This window comes from Salmo salar, chromosome ssa11 (genome assembly GCF_905237065.1).
Source record: "Salmo salar chromosome ssa11, Ssal_v3.1, whole genome shotgun sequence".
NCBI classification, from domain to species: Eukaryota; Metazoa; Chordata; class Actinopteri; order Salmoniformes; family Salmonidae; genus Salmo; species Salmo salar.
In genome coordinates, this window is record NC_059452.1 from 78,416,154 (window position 1) to 78,433,196 (window position 17,043).

The 17,043-nt window shown below is 42.1% G+C and overlaps 1 pseudogene; it reads left to right on the forward strand.

Annotated features, from left to right (window-relative positions):
• Positions 1-8,137: 8,137 nt before the first annotated feature.
• LOC106563352 (putative tRNA (cytidine(32)/guanosine(34)-2'-O)-methyltransferase) lies at positions 8,138-15,382 on the forward strand (annotated as a pseudogene).
• The last annotated feature ends 1,661 nt before the right edge of the window (positions 15,383-17,043 follow it).

Genomic DNA, 17,043 nt, shown 5'->3' on the forward strand with positions numbered 1-17,043 from the left:
ACTAACTAGCTGTGTGCTCGATTTTATACACCTGTCAGCAACGGTGTGGCTGAAATAGCCAAATCCATTAATCTGAAGTGGTGTCCACATACTTTTGTATATATAGTGTACTACCAGAAACAATGCGCAGTGGTTATTAGAATCTGTCTATGTGTCTCTGTCTCCCTGTTATTTCACAAAGGCTATGTTCCAGTTTGCTTTTATGAGCCGGGCTCTCCTAAAGATTTGAAGACCTCACACAGACTGCTAGCAGCCATTTAGCCAGCCTCTGCAGTTTCTGTCTCATGAAACATGTGCGACGTTAAGCACAGTCATCAGTCACTTACATCTATCTGCATGATATCCTGTTTCCTGACCAACTAACACTGACGCGGCTCTGATATTCAGGCCACTGACTGACTGAACTATAGTAGAGTTCCTGTCTAACGACAATGTCCGAAAACAAAAATAAAATACCCTTCTTCCCTGTTATGAATGTTTCAAAAGCTACAGTATGGTTGGTCACTGTATACCACATGGTATTTCTGAACTAATATGAAAATGTCCCCTGTCTGGTATGAATTTTATGACAACTGCAATCCATTCTCCCAGAGTGGAGCAATGTACAAGTTTGATGAGATTCTGTATGTGATATATGGTGTGGCTGAATAATTGTGAATCAGTGTGTCCTTATTTCATATTGGTATATTGGAGAAGTACAGGTTGAATAAACCAGACATTTTTACCAGTGGGTTGGGACAGCAGTGGGGGGATAGATGGGTTAGAGACCAGGTTAGGGGTGTGTGGGTGGGAGGTATGACTCTGGCACCAGGGTGCTGTCTCTGATCCTTTCCAAAAGTGGTGAGTCATCTCTATCTGGGCGGGACACCTCCCTCACTCCCTCCCTCCTTTCCTCCCTCCCTCCATCCCTCTGCTGCTATGCCTATTCTGTCTAAGTAATTCATGGTTTCCCTGGAAGCCCAACAAATGCATTTCATACACATAGCCATATGAGTAACAGGCAAACCAGGTAAAAATGTAATTTCTAAATATCAATGTAATATTCGGTGTGTACAGTGTGCCATAGCTCAGTTAATAGACCCTTGTTAAAATGTGCTGAGCAGCTCTTCAACGATGCAGACACAAAGCTGGTACGGCTGCATAGTGAAGCTAGAGTCACGTATAAGGAAATGAGAGGGGAGAGAGTTGGGAGAGCAGGTGTACTAACTAGCCTTCCTCCTTAGCCTTGATAGAGAATGAAGCAGGTCTTTACCTGAGCTCGGCCAAGTGTGAAACACAAACTGTCACTCAGTGGCACACATACATGCATGAGCACACACACACACACACACACACACACACACACACACACACACACACACACACACACACACACACACACACACACACACACACACACACACACACACACACACACACACACACACACATTTTCTTAATGCAATGGAGCTTACTCATGTACCTGACACCATTTACTTAGAACTGAAAATCAGCAATATATTTTGCTAACCAAAAAGTTACATATTAGTTTCTAACTGTCTACAGGGATTCATGTAATACTCATTTATACATAACCCAACATCTTTAGTGGTTAGCCATAGTTTGACCTTTTAATGAATATTCTTATAGTAACCTGTTGGTTGAACCTCCCTCTCCTATTTAGTTTCATGTTCCTTCTATCCACTTTTTCACTTTCTACCAGACAGATACTCCCTCTCTTCTGTCTGTCCTCTAAGCCTTTCTCAAAATAACATATTTTATGTTCCTGCACCACTTGTGTTTCATTCTCCCTCTCATCCTCCTTTCTATTTTTCATCTATTCTAATGTGGAGCCAACGCCCAGTTTCTGCAGTGCTGCGCAGTCTCTCCCCTCCTTTCCTCTCTGTCTCTCTGCAATGAGGGGGAGGAGGGAAGAGAGGAGAGTTTCACTATCACTCAGTAGCTCGATGCTGCAGTGCACCTAAGTTGGCCATATATATGAACATAATACACATTTAGATCAGATTGTTGGTCATTGAAATCTTTTGTCAGTCACTTGCCTATACCCTCGTTCAGTAACAAGGTTATTATAGTTTTGGTTTCTATTCGTTTATAAATTTTTATTTGGAATTTAGTTTAGTTTCAGTTAGTTTTCAAACCTGATTTGCTAGTTTTTATTTAGTTCCAGCTGTATAAAAATGCAGTATTTCTATTTCGTTTGTATATTATTTAGCTTCAATTTTAGTTTCAGTGTTAGGGACAGAAAGCATGTGTTGGCCATGTTAGGAGCCATTTGTTTTGTATAGTTTTTTTTGTGTGTGTTTTCTAGGATGTCACTTCTTACTGGGGGGCAGTAATACATACGGTGATGGATGAGGTCATAGGTTAGGTTAGGTTAGGGGCAATCAGCAGTTGCTACATCCATTTTTGGACTTATAAAATAATTATATTTACCCATTGATTCTTGAAGAATATAACTTATAAATGCCTCATGAGATTACTTCAACTATCAATCCCCATCAGAACCACAAATATAAGCTTGTTTTTCTCCAATGTTTGTGAACAAAGTAAATGTAAACAAACATTGTAAAGCCTCAAAACATGGCTCAAACTTTAATTTGTATATCATGTATCGTCAGTTCTTTGAACCAATAGCTATGTTTATGAATTTGAATGGTTACATTTCTTCAACCACATCCCTCAGCTTTTATTTTTAACCAAACTGTGGTGGGGAAAATCTTTGTTATTGTTTCAATTGCTTCAATTACCGATTGGCCCTTTAAATTATAAAGTAACCAATCCAATGCTATTTCACTTCAGTAGGACATCATGTTAGCTAGCTAGCTAGTGATAGTTAGTGACAGTGATGTAGTCTTGGATATCCCAGACCTTGGAGCATCATGAGCTAGGCAAGCAACCCGTCTGTCTAGACTAGAGAGACTAATAGTGATGCACAAATTAGGCATTGCCATTTCCTGTCAGCATTTACCCGCCAGATTCAGTAGCTTGAAAACCCCTCAAAAGCTTAATTAAAAATAAAAATAAAAAGTTTGTTTTGGAGTGAAATATAATATTTTCAGTATAGTTTTAGTTTTTCAAAGGGTTTGTATATTATTTTATTTCAGTTTACTAAATAGTTTTTTATGATTTGTTTTAGTTTCAGTTTTATTTTACTATAATAACCTTTCTCAGTAACTCGCAATCACTTATCCAAAGACTAACAATTCACAGACTCACTCATCTGAAAGTTCAGTAACTCATCTAACCACCTGCTCTCTCACTCATACATTCCCTCAACTACCCTATCTAGGGACAATCCTTCCCAGCCATCACTCTCAGCTCTTTAATGTGGTGTAATATAAAACTAGTCTGGAGATGGGGACAGTAATTGGAGCATGGAAAGAGGCCAGGGTTAAATTGCCTCAGCGAGGAGGATGGAGCCATAAGGAGAGGAGAAATAGATGTTGAGGTATTACATGAGCAATGATTCACTCAATCCTTCAAAGCCAGCAGACTTCAGATGCCTTGGTCTGTGACTGAGAGCTCTGTAGAGTAGAGCTATCCCAAGATGCATGTCTGTGTGTCTGACACATCTAACTAATGACATGGAGAAGCAGAGGAGCCACTTCAGGAGAAGGGAAATAGGGGGTTTACAGAGGTATAGTGTACCATAATGTTTTCATTTAATGTCATACTAATCTGGGAAATCATATGTTTGGTCACATCTGCACCAGATCCATATCCCATCAGGCACTTTTTGTGATATCCTTGAGTGAGAGTGTCAGTTGAATGAGGTCAGGTCCAATAGATAGAATATCAATAGACCTGGCTTAATCTATGGAACAATGGAGTTGCCGGTTGCAGAATCACTGCAAAGCAAACACATTTACGGTAATGTATTACTTGTCAAAAGGCAATTCGACGTGCATTGATCGGCAAGCAGTGGCACTATTCTCAGGAGGCAGGGCAATCTAGCCCTCAGAGGTCAGCACATTTCTAGGCAGGACCAGGGAGAAGCCACTCAATAACAGACACTGCCACTCTGCAACGCGGGCCTGTACTGGGTTCAGAAAGAATGGGACGGTCCAAGAATTAATCAACACCTTTTAGAAGATCTCATTTTACCCTGCAAGCCCTATGACATACATTTGGATGGATGGTTTTCTCATAAACTGTGAGGATAATGATGGGGTACCAGCCTCATACACTCCGAGTGTACAAAACATTGGGAACTCTTTCCATGACTGTTACTGTCACGTTCTGATCTGTTTCACCTGTCTTTGTGATTGTCTCCACCCCCCTCCAGATGTCACCCATCTTCCCTGTTATCCCCTTTGTATTTATACCTTTGTTCTGTTTGTCTGTTGCCAGTTTGTTTTGTCAAGCCTACCAGCGCTTTTTCCCTCTGTTCCTGTCTCTTGATTGTTCATGTTTTCTAGTTTTCCCGGTGTTGACTTTTTCTGCCTGCCCTGACCCTGAGCCTGCTTGCCGTTGTCATGACGTTGGCCTGTGGGTAAGGTTTATGACCCCCCCCCCCCATAAATACCTTTCCCCCTTCCCCTCTCTTACTGACCCTACTGAAGGACTGCTGTCCTGTTAAATATAGACAGTCTGGGAACATCAAACAAATGTGGAAAGGTACCACACATTTTGTTAATAAAACCAGTTGGAAATATGCTTGGGAACGTAATGAGTATGTATGTCAGTTCGGTTGTCATCTGAGACATTATGACTGATGACAGGACGACATAAACTGTATCTGAGAAAGTATACACCCCCTTGTTATCAGAGTCACATGGAATTGTTATGCAATTGAAATGTTTGATATTGAAAATGTTTGTTAGGAGATGAAATGTAATTTTAGCTTCCGAATGAGAGATTTGGGTTTTCATAAGGAAAGTGCCCTGCTTGGCTGATTTCTTTTGATTTTCCCATGATGTCAAGCAAAGAGGCACTGAGTTTGAAGGTAGGCCTTAAAATACATCCACAGGTACACCTCCAATTGACTCAAATTATGTCAATTAGCCTATCAGAAGCTTCTAAAGCCATGACATCATTTTCTGGAATTTTCCAAGCTGTTTAAAGGCACAGTCAACTTAGTATATGTAAACTTCTGACCCACTGGAATTGTGATACAGTGAATTATAAGTGAAATAATCAATCTGTAAACAATTGTTGGAAAAGTTACTTGTGTCATGCACAAAGTAGATGTCTTAACCGACTTGCCAAAATTATAGATTGTTAACAAGAAATTTGTGGAGTAGTTGAAAAACGAGTTTTAATGACTCCAACCTAAGTGCATGTAAACTTCTGACTTCAACTGTACGTGTTCCTCTTGTCCAGATGTGTTAGGGCCGTGTGAATAGCGATGGAAATGGCAGTAGGAAAATTGGAGTTGAGTTTCTTGGACACTGGGGCGATGGTGGTCTCCTTGAAGCAAGTGGGGACTACAGCCTGTGACAGGGACAGGTTGAAGATGTCCGAGAAGATGCCCGCCTGCTGGTTAGCGCACACTGAGGACGCGGCCAGACATGACATCTGGTTCAGCGGCTCTTTTGAGAGTTTTCCTCACGTCAGCCTCGGAGAGAGGTTGGCTCAGTATTGTAGAATGTGTTAAGCTCGTCTCATCAGCATTTCAGACATAGAGACAGAACGTTTGCATTATTCTACTCTGTGACAGGAAGCAGCACTGCAGGCTTCAACAGGGGCCACTCAGATACATTCTGAGCGTCTGCCAAGGGCTTTTTGCCCCCAAGCACTTTGTTACTCAGAGTGGCTACACCACGGCCAGACTGTAATTATCGATGGTTCCTAATGGACGTAACACAATTGAGTAATTTATGAATTTCCATTAATTTCGCAGATAAGCTTCATCAAGCTGGAAAATATATTGGAACGCTATGGATAATGGCAGCAAGAACCGATAGAGTTTAACTAAAGGCCCAAATATTTGTGTAGAATCATTCATGCTGGTGGATGCTCCTACAGCTTGCAAAAATAATGTAAAAATGATACAATACTTTGTAGGTCAATACTGTATGTTGTATTTGTATGTTTTGTTGTAGGCTATGTTGTATATGGTTGTATATCACAGGATGCTGCTGAAGGGAGAATGGTTCATAATAATGTCTGGAATAGAGTAAATGGAATGGTATCAAACACATGGAAACCATTTGTTGATGTATTTGATACCCTTCTGTTCCATCCATTACTATGAGCCTGTCCTCCCCAATTAAGATTCCACCAGCCACCAATGTTGTATGTTTTTTTGCAGTTGGTGATATGTCCTCTCTGATGGACTGAGTTTGTAGCCTACTCATGATTTTACTGCCATCTATAAGATCTATAGTGTTGAAGCACCTGAAAAAGAGACATGTTGTTGGACTATGTGAACTGTGCTCATTATAACAGTATTCTAGCCTACTCATGACTAAATTAAATATTTGTTTATATATATATATATATATATATATATATATATATATATATATATATATATATATAAATAACATCAATAAAAAAAGCGGAATAGTCACATACAAAAAAATTATTCATAAACTTTTTACATTGCACCTTTTGTTCACCAGATATGGAAACCTAGGATGGTTTAATTGATGCATGGAATTTTGAAAAGGAGCTAACAAAGCAACTATGTAGGGAACTCAGACGGTAGTCACTAGTTAACACAGCCACAAAGTCATAAACCTTGCCTATTTCTTAAATTCAGATTTTAAACCTACCCACAATGCAAACCGTACAGTGCATTCGGAAAGTATTCAGACCCTTTGACTTTTTCCACATTTTGTTACGTTATTCTAAAATGGATTAAATTTTAAAAAATCATCATCAATCTACACACAATACTCCATAATGACAACGTGAAAACAGGTTTTAGAAAGAAAAACAAAAAACAGAAATACCTTATTTACATAAGTACTCAGACCCTTTGCTATGAGACTCGAAATTGAGCTCAGGTGCATCCTGTTTTTATTGATCATCCTTGAGATGCTTCTACAACTTGATTGGAGTCCACCTGTGGTAAATTAATTAGATTGGATATGATTTAGAAAGGAACACAGCTGTCTACATAAGGTCCCACAGTTGACAGTGCATGGCAGAGCAAAAACCAAGCCATGAGGTTGAAGGAATTGTCCGTAGAGCTCCGAGACAGGATTGTGTCGAGGAACAGATCTGGGGAAGGGTACCGAAATATTTCTGCAACATTGAAGGTCCCCAAGGACACAGTGGCCTCCATCATTCTTAAATGGAAGACGTTTGGAACCACCAAGACTCTTCCTAGAGCTGGCCGCCCAACCCAACTGAGCAATCGGGGGAGAAGGGCCTAGGTCAGGGAGGTGACCAAGAACACAATTGTCACTCTGACAGAGCTCCAGACTTCCTCGGTGGAGATGGGAGAACCTTCCAGAAAGACAAGCATCTCTGCATCACTCTACCAATCAGGCCTTTATGGTAGAGTGGCCAGACGGAAGCCACTCCTTAGTAAATGCACATGACAGCCCGCTTGGAGTTAGCCAAAAGGCACCACAAGAAACCAAGAGTGAACTCTTTGGCCTGAATGCCAAGCGTCACATCTGAAAGAAATCTGGCACCATCCCTACGGTGCTCATGGTGGTGGCAGCATCAGGCTGTGGGGATGTTATTCAGCGGCAGGGACTGGGAGACTAGTCAGGATCAAGGCAAAGATGAACGGAGCAAAGTACAGAGAGATCATCGATGAAAACCGGCTCCAGAGCGCTCAGGTCCTCAGACTGGGGTGGAGGTTCACCTTCCAACAGGACAACGACCCTAAGCACACAGCCAAGACAACGCAGGAGTGGCTTTGGGACAAGTCCCTGAATGTCCTTGAGTGGCCCAGCCAGGGCCCGGACTTGAACCCGATCGAACATCTCTGGAGAGACCTGAAAATAGCTGTGCAGTGACGCTCCCCATCCAACATGACAGAGCTTGAGAGGGTCTGCAGAGAATAATGGGAGAAACTCCCCAAATACAGGTGTGCCAGGCTTGCAGCGTCAAACCCAAGAAAACTTGAAGCTGTAATCGCTGCCAAAGGTGCTTCAACAAAGTACTGATTAAAGGGTCTGAATATTTATGTAAATGTGATATTTCAGTAAAAAAAAAAAAAAGCAACAATTTGAAGATGTGTCACTCCTCCAAAGACAAACAGGATATCTACTACCATTTGGCCAATGATGAGGGCTGAATGGCCAGGAGTGTCTTCAAACTACTGCAGTTTGACGAGGAGTTTGGCTTGATCTAAGACAAGAAGGCCATTTGGGTAAACTTTTCTGGGCATAGTTCACTAGTTCACCCTAAGTCAACATCAGATATTTATGGCTTATGATATTGGGTATCGATGGATGTTGTAAGATATAACATCATGCCAAAGGAATAGGAAGATGAGTTTTATCATCCATATTTGTAATGTTACTTGTATATGATTTTCACATCCATTTCTCCTTCCCAGGTGTGAAGAGGGCAGTAGGCCTGTGTGCTGCCTCATGCCCCGTGTACACTAGCACGCGGTGCAGCGTGGTGAAATACCGCTTCCCATTCATTTTCAACAAAAGGAAAGTGGTGAGAAGCGGAGAGGTCAGGGGACCGTTGGGCATCACAAACATAGCATGGAAGGCATTGAAAAAGTTCTACATTTCCCATCTTTATGCAAATCACCAGCGACGACCGCTGGGCGATGACCAATCATATCAAGTGGTTCCCATGACGAATTTGAAGCTATGGGACCCAACGCTGAAGACTTTCTTCAGCAAAGATAGCTGACAAAAATACTAGGATGTCAGCAAGCGTAAGTAATTATAACGTCATAACAAATAATGCATAACATGTACAGTTGAGAGGAATATGTTAGTTAATGTAGAGACTAACAATTATGCATAGTTATGTCAAAGTAAATTTACAAAAATCGCTATTTAGCAAGCTAGGTGACAAGCTAACATTAGCCAGATAGCTAGCTAGCTTTATGGCGTTGTGACATGAGTATGCAATTGTAGTTAGTGTTTAGTGTTTTAGGGACTCCTGAGAAAACCAGGCTGTCATCTTGTGAAACAGTGGATGTAAAGAAACTAGCAAGCTAAAGCATTTAATGCAAATTGAATGTACAACTTTGTAAGCTTGCCTTGCTGATATTTGCCATGCAATGCAGCTGAAGTAACGTAGCTAGCTAACTATGTTCTTGCTTATTGTGCAGTGGAGGATAAAAATACCTGTATGCCTAAGGATGCGTAGCTAGCTATGTAGCCGATCTGTGTATGGACCCTAAAACGTTTGATATAAATATTGGTTCAGAACCTAGCTATGAACCTCAGCTATCATAGCCGGTTGTATCAACTTCAAAACAGTCTGAATTACATTAATGTAGAATATAATATAAATGTATGCCAATGATGCAAGTCGTATATACATGTAGTTATTACCATGCATGAGATCCCCACATTGTAGCCTGTACATTGAATATATTCACTGATCATGTACTCTACCTTGGCAAATAAAGGTCCAGTTCAGGTATGAATGTGTGGGAGACATTCCTTTTCTGTCCTATCAAACTCCAGTCTTTGAAAAATGCTGTGTCTGCATGTATGTATTACAATTATAAACTTCAACCGTGTCTACAAATCCTGGTTCTGGGACATAAATGGTTACATATTTTAACTATGCAGTAGACTAGAAACATGATTTAACTTGTTAAAGGCTGATTTGTAACAGAATTTAAAAAAAACAGTACACTACACCTATGCATCATGTAAATAATCTAAAACCGGTTCATCTCAATATCCAATTTCCTTCAACTGCACTGATCTGAGGACACAGGAGTATTATTTCATCAAATGAGAGACTTAATTTCAACCAGTAGAGAATGTGAAACACTTTATGGAAAGAAGTTCATTATCATTAAGTGTTATAAATACATAATTCATGCATTCTAAATATTATAAATACAAGTTCAATCTGTTCTTCAATGCACATCTAAAAACAGAGGAAGAAAGAGGAGGTGGTGAGAGAGGTGTAAAAGACAGAAAGGGAAAGCGCTAAGAACAGAGGAGCAGGGAATACAGCATATGATTAATGAATTACAGTGCTACCCTAATATTCTCTCAGTTCATCACAATTACATAATAGTGTCTCTAGCGGTGTCTCCTAACCAGCCGTTGGCTCCCAGTTGGCCCAAAGGTTATCTTAAGAGCGGGTGGGGTGGCAATGTCCGGGACTGGGGGTTGGCATCCTCTTTCACATCAAAACATACCTGCAGGCGAGAGACAGATGGAGAGAGAGATAGAATAGAATAAATACAAATGTAAAAAAAGTTTTGAACATGCTAACACTGTCGGTCATCATAAGGAGGTGAAATGCAAAACTGACCTTGGATCATTAACTCCGGGACTACTACATCGCTATCTGAATTTCAATGTAAAGCATCTCTTTAATAATATATCCTGTTGGCCTGACCGAGTGACCTCTCATCATGCTGTGCCCTCTATGTAGCCAGTTCAGATGCGGGAGGGGTTCACCCACACAGCTGATATAACCTAGAGGATTTAGGGAGAAGGGGAGAGAGGATGAAGTGAAGAGGAGAGAGTATGTTATTGAGAAAATAAGGTAGTTAAGGAGACAGTGTCCAACAAGAATCTCTGTGTGTGGCCTCACCTGGTGTCCACACTAAGTGGCTGCAGAGTACTTTATACTGAAAAACATGGACAGACACACGGACAAACAAAGCAAATCAAATGTATTTGGTCACACACACGTTATTAGCAGATGTAATTGCAGGTGTATCGATATGCTTGTGCTTCTTGCTCTGACAGTGCAGTAATATCTAACAAATTACACAACATATACCCAATGCACACAAATCTAAGTAGGAATGAATTAAGACTATATACACATATGGACCAGCGATGTCCAAGCGGAACAGACTAAGATGCAGTAGAATAGTATAGAAAACAGTATATACATATGAGATGAGTAATGCCAGATATGTAAACATTATTAAAGTGGCTAGTGTTCAATTCCTTAAAGTGGCCAGTGATTTCTAGTCTATGCCTATAGGCAGCAGCCGCTAATGTGCTAGTGATGGCTGTTCAACAGTCTGATGGCCTTGAGATAGAAGCTGTTTCAGTCTCTCGGTCCCAGCTTTGATGCACCTATACTGACCTCGCCTTCTGGATGATAGTGGGGTGAGCAGGTAGTGGCTCGGGTGATTGATGTCCTTGATGATCTTTTTGGCCTTCCTGTGTCATCGGGTGCTGTAGGGCAGGTAGTTTGCCCCTAGTAATGCGTTGGGCAGACCGCTCCACCCTCTGGAGAGCCTTGCGGTTGCGGGCGGTGCAGTTGCCATACCAGGCGGTGATACCGCCGGACAGGATGCTTTAAATTGTGCATCTGTAAAAGTTTGAGGGTTTTAGGTGACAAGCCACATTTCTTTAGCCTCCTGAGGTTGAAGAGGCTCTGTTGCGCCTTCACCACACTGTCTGGGATGTCCATTTCAGTTTGTCAGTAATGTGTACACCCAGGAACATGAAGCTTTCCATCTTCTCCACTGCGGTCCCGTCGATGTAGATGGGGGGTGCACTCTCTCCTGAAGTCCACGATCGTCTCCTTTGTTTTGTTGACGGTTTGTGAGAGGTTGTTTTCCAGGCACCACACTCACTGAGCCCTCACCTCCTCCCTGTAGGCTGTCTCGTCATCATTGGTAATCAAGCCTACTGCTGTTGTGTCATCCACAAACTTGATGATTGAGTTGGAGGCGTGCTTGGCCACGCAGTCATGGGTGAACAGTGAGTACAGGAGGGGGCTCAGCACGCACCCTTGTGGGGCCCCAGTATTGAGGATCTGTGGAGTGGAGGTGATGTTTCCTACGTTTGCCACCTGGGGGCGGCCAGTCAGGAAGTCCAGGACTCAGTTGCACAGGGTGGGGTTCAGACCCTGGCCCTCGAGCTTAATGAGCTTGGAGGGTACTATGGTGTTGAATGCTGAGCTATAGTCAATAAACAGCATTCTTACATAGGTATTCCTATTGTCCAGATGGGATAGGACAGTGTGCAGAGTGATGGCGATTGTATTGTCTGTGGATCTATTGGGGTGGTAAGCAAATTGAAGTTGGTCTAAGGGTGTCAGGTAAGGTAGAGGTGATATGATCCTCGACTAGTCTCTCAAAGCACTGAGAGCTGCAGGGCGATAGTCATTAAGTTAAGTTACCTTTGCCTTCTTGGGTACAGGAACAATAGTGGCCATCTTGAAGCATGTGGGGACAGCAAACTGGGATAGGGAGAGATTGAATATGTCCGTAAACACACCAGACAGCTGGTCTGCGCATGCTCTGAGGACACGGCTAGGGATGCCGTCTGGGCCAGCAGCCTTGCGAAGGTTAACACGTTTAAATGTTTTACTCACATAGGCCACGGAGAAGGCGAGCCCACAGTCCTTGGTAGCAGGCCGCGACGGTGGCACTGTTTTATCCTCAAAGCGTGTGAAGAATGTGTTTAGCCTGCCCGGAAGCAAGACATCGGTCTCAGTCTCAATATAGTGTAGTTAAAGAAATAATGAAGTGTCTTACTATTCGTGATGGTTGGCCCTCTTGCCTACAGTTTTCTTTGAAGGTGGAAGGAGCCACAGTTATACACCTGAGCCTGCTTACTGCACAACACAATCCATCAATCAGATTGATACATTAGTGTGTAGGTGTGGGTTATAGGGTGTCTAATTGTTCTAAATTTTTTCAATATGGGTGACTCAAAAGAGCCTGTTTTGCTTTTATACAGACATCACCCTTACCTAAACAGCACCCTCGCCTGAGAAGTAGAAATCAAAGGGAGAGAAACTGGGAATTGAATAACTGCAGTTGACATAACTAAGTAAATGGAAGAATACTCTTATTGCAATGTGGATGGCTCTTTTATTGTAGTCTATGGTGTTGCCAGGGAACAGCACCCTCTTCAAAGAAGTAGGAGCTGAAGATCTCCCGCACACAGATTGCCTCTCTTGCTGCGTTGTTGGACCCCTTCCTTGAAACATTTCAGCAGAGCAGCAGACTTCTCCTCTGGCACATGGCGGCGAGCTGCAGATCCCATCCTGGTTCTCATGTCCATGCTAATGAAGTTATGCAGGACACAGGTGACCTTCACACGCCTGAATTCCCCCAGGAGGCAGTCCCAGAGGGCCCTTGTCACGCAACCTTGAACTGTTGACAGTCATTTTGAAGATCTGCAAGGTATCTGTAGGAATATAATGTCATTATTAAACTTTCACATCACCAGGTCATTGTGGATATTCAAATTATACAGCACTGAACATTATGTTACTATTGTCTCTGTCCTCACTTCTAGGGACTGAAACTACACAAAAGTACCTTCCCTATTCAGAATAGCCTACTCTCTCACTTTGACAGTGATATTTAATTCACTTATCTAGCTAGCTATACCATATGTAAAGTTGGCCTGCACTGTAGCTAGTTAGCTAATAATACTTTATTTTAGAAATGAATTTACTTTCTTGAATAGGTTCTCCCAGCCATGTGGAGGACTTGAAACAGGGCAGTATGTAATGTCTTGTGTGTAGGTGGCAGGGAAATCAGGCGCAGGACAATCGAACTTCGTATAAATGGAGTAGTTTAATAAAACTCCAAAACCAAAGTGCATAATAAATAAAAGTGGGTACAAGACCCCGTCGCGCACCATTCCATAATACACAAGCATACAAACAAAACAATCTCTGACAAGGACATGAGGGGAAACAGAGGGTTTAATACACAACATGTAATGAATGGGATTGGAACCAGGTGTGTAGGAAGACAAGACAAAACCAATGGAAAACGAAAAACGGATCAATGATGGCTAGAAGACCGGTGATGTCGACCGCCGAGCACCACCCGACCAAGGAGAGGCATCGACTGCCGAAGTGGTGACACTGCAATATTTTTCACCAGAGCGGTTTAGTGCATATTACTATTTACCTGTGAGTAAATTCATGAAATGGAGAATACCCATTTAATAACCAGACCTTCATACAAACGTGCTATGCTGAATTCTTGATGCACAATCAAACGTGCTGTTATATGCTGCCAGCACACCCACAGGTGAGCCACTCTGTGCGGCTGGAGTGGCACGCGCAATTTACCACGTACTAATGTACACGAGCCGTCAGGCAGCTGGAGCCAGGTCCTCAGCCATAAATTCAGGTTGGTCTCACTCACTTTCCTTCTCCTCTAAGCATGGTTGGCAGTTAGTATGTGGTGTTATTGAATAGTGTGCATAACACTAATACTGTTTTGTTATCTGATTGTTTGACATAGGAGAAGAGTAAGGAGGTGAAGATTGTGGTGGTGGACCCCCAGGCCATGACTCCTCTCCCAGGGGTCACACAGATCCAGGGAGACATCATAAAGGTAACAAGGAAAAGTCTGTCCCACAAGGACCTGTAGAGACTGCACACTATTCTGGAACACTGAATTGGCTGCACCATTGGCTGGATTCCAGACCTCTCAGAGAAGGAAGTGCAAGTCATCATCAAGGGCAGAGGGACGGGTATAAGTGCTTGGTTTGGAATCAAGCCATTGTGTGACAGATTTGGATCAGGCACTCAAATTGTATTTCAACAAAGCTGGTGGGTCAAAAATATCTGTTGCTTTAATATTTTTAGATCTCCACTGCCCAGAAGTTCATCTGCATTTTGAAGGACAGCCTGCAGACCTGGTAATGTTTGATGGAGCACCAGACGGTTAGTGTTCTATTCCCTCTGGTTTCAATGTAGGCATTTAGTTACATGCTTTTCTTTTAGTGGCCACTTTGGAGTTTGTTGTTTTGTCATTGGACTATTTGCGTATGGCTTCTCTCATTGGTCATTTTCTGGCTTGTCTCCATAGTGACGGGACTCCATGATGTGGATGAGTACGTTCAGGCTCAGCTCATATTAGCTGCGAGTACCACACTGCAACAAGTGTTATATTCAGTTGAATACCAAATGGCTGATCCAGTTATATGTATTGTTCATCCCTTTACAATATTTTGTTAAATATACCTTCTCAGGCACTAAGCATTACAAAATCGGTACTGAATCCTGAAGGAACGTTTGTTGCAAAGGTAGGCTGAATGTTGGATGAGAATTTCATTGATGTAGTGGGTTTGGAACTTTGTGGAATTAAATTAGCTGTGAATGTTGTCCTATCCTGTGGTTCCTGTGTAGATATTCCGTGGAAAAGACGTCACCCTCCTGTAATCCCAGTTTACGATCTTCTTTAACATTTTGACGTGGGACCAGGGACCCAACTGAATCATAGTTCCTTTCCTCGCCTGTGGGAACCTGAGTGCCTTTGAGTCAGACCGGACTTACCATCTCTAAATCAAATCAAATCCAATGTTATTTGTCACATGCGCCGAATACAACCTTACAAATACAACCTTACCGTGAAATGATAGGCTAATTGACATAATTTGAGTCAATTGGAGGTGTACCTGTGGATGTATTTTAAGGCCTACCTTCAAACTCAGTGCCTCTTTGCTTGACATCATGGGAAAATCAAAAGAAGTCAATCAAGACCTCAGAAAAATAAATGTAGACCTCCAATAGTCTGGTTCATCCTTAGCAGCAATTTCCAATCGCCTGAAGGTACCATGTTCATCTGTACAAACAATAGTATGCAAGTATAAACACCATGGAACCACGCAGCCGTCATACCACTCAGGAAGGAGACACGTTCTTTCTCCTAGAGATGAACGTACTTTGGTGCGAAAAGTGCAAATTAATCCCAGAACAACAGCAAAGGACCTTGTGAAGATGCTGGAGGAAACGGGTACAAAAGTATCTATATCCACAGTAAAACAAGTCCTATATCGACATAACCTGAAAGGCCGCTCAGCAAGGAAGAAGCCACTGCTCCAAAACCACCATAAAAAAGCCAGACTACGGTTTGCCACGACACATGGGGACGAAGATCGTACTTTTTGGAGAAATGTCCTCTGGTCTGATAATGACCATTGTTATGTTTAGAGGAAAAAGGGGGAGGCTTGCAAGCCGACGAACACCATCCCAAATGTGAAGCACGGGGGTGGCATCATCATGTTGTGGGGGTGCTTTGCTGCAGGAGGGACTGGTGCACTTCATAAAATAGATGGCATCATGAGGAATGAAAATTATGTGGATATATTGAAGCAACATCTCAAGACATCAGTCAGGAAGTTATAAAGCTTGGTCGCAAATGGGTCTTCCAAATGGACAATGACACCAAGCATACTTCCAAATTTGTGGCAAAATGGCTTAAGGACAACAAAGAGTGGCCATCACAAAGCCCTGACCTCAAACCTATAGAAAATGTGTGGGCAGAACTGAAAAGGCTTGTGCGAGCAAGGAGGACTACAAACCTGACTCAGTTACACCAGCTCTGTCAGGAGGAATGGGACAAACTTCACCCAACTTATTGTGGGAAGCTTGTGGAAGGCTACCCAAAACGTTTGACCCAAGTTAAACAATTTAAAGGCAATGCTACCAAATACTAATTGAGTGTATGCAAACTTCTGACCCACTGGGAATGTGATGAATGAAATAAAAGCTGAAATAAATCACTCTCTACTATTATTCTGACATTTCACTTTCTTAAAATAAAGTGGTGATCCTAACTGACCTAAGACAGGGAATTTTTGCTAGGATGTCTTTGGCTAAGGTGTATGTGAACTTCTGACCTTAACTGTATATTCTGATATGTCCCTATGCTGTTTATTTTAGAAGTGTCACGTATGCTCCCTCTCAGGCCTCTAGGTCACCAGACTGCTGATTATTACTCACACCTGTCACCATCGGCACGCACACCAGCGCTTATTGACACTCACCTGGATTCCATCACCTCCTTGATTACCTGCCCTATTTATGTAACTTCCTTTGCTTCCTTCCCAGTTGTTATTATTTCTGTTTCTCTTTCATGTCGGTGCGTCGTTAGTGTTTCTTGTTTTGTATTATGTTCAGTTTATTTATTAAAATATTCTCTCCTTGTACTTGCTTCCCGACTCTCAACGCACATCGTTACAAGAAGTCCAACTTTCACTC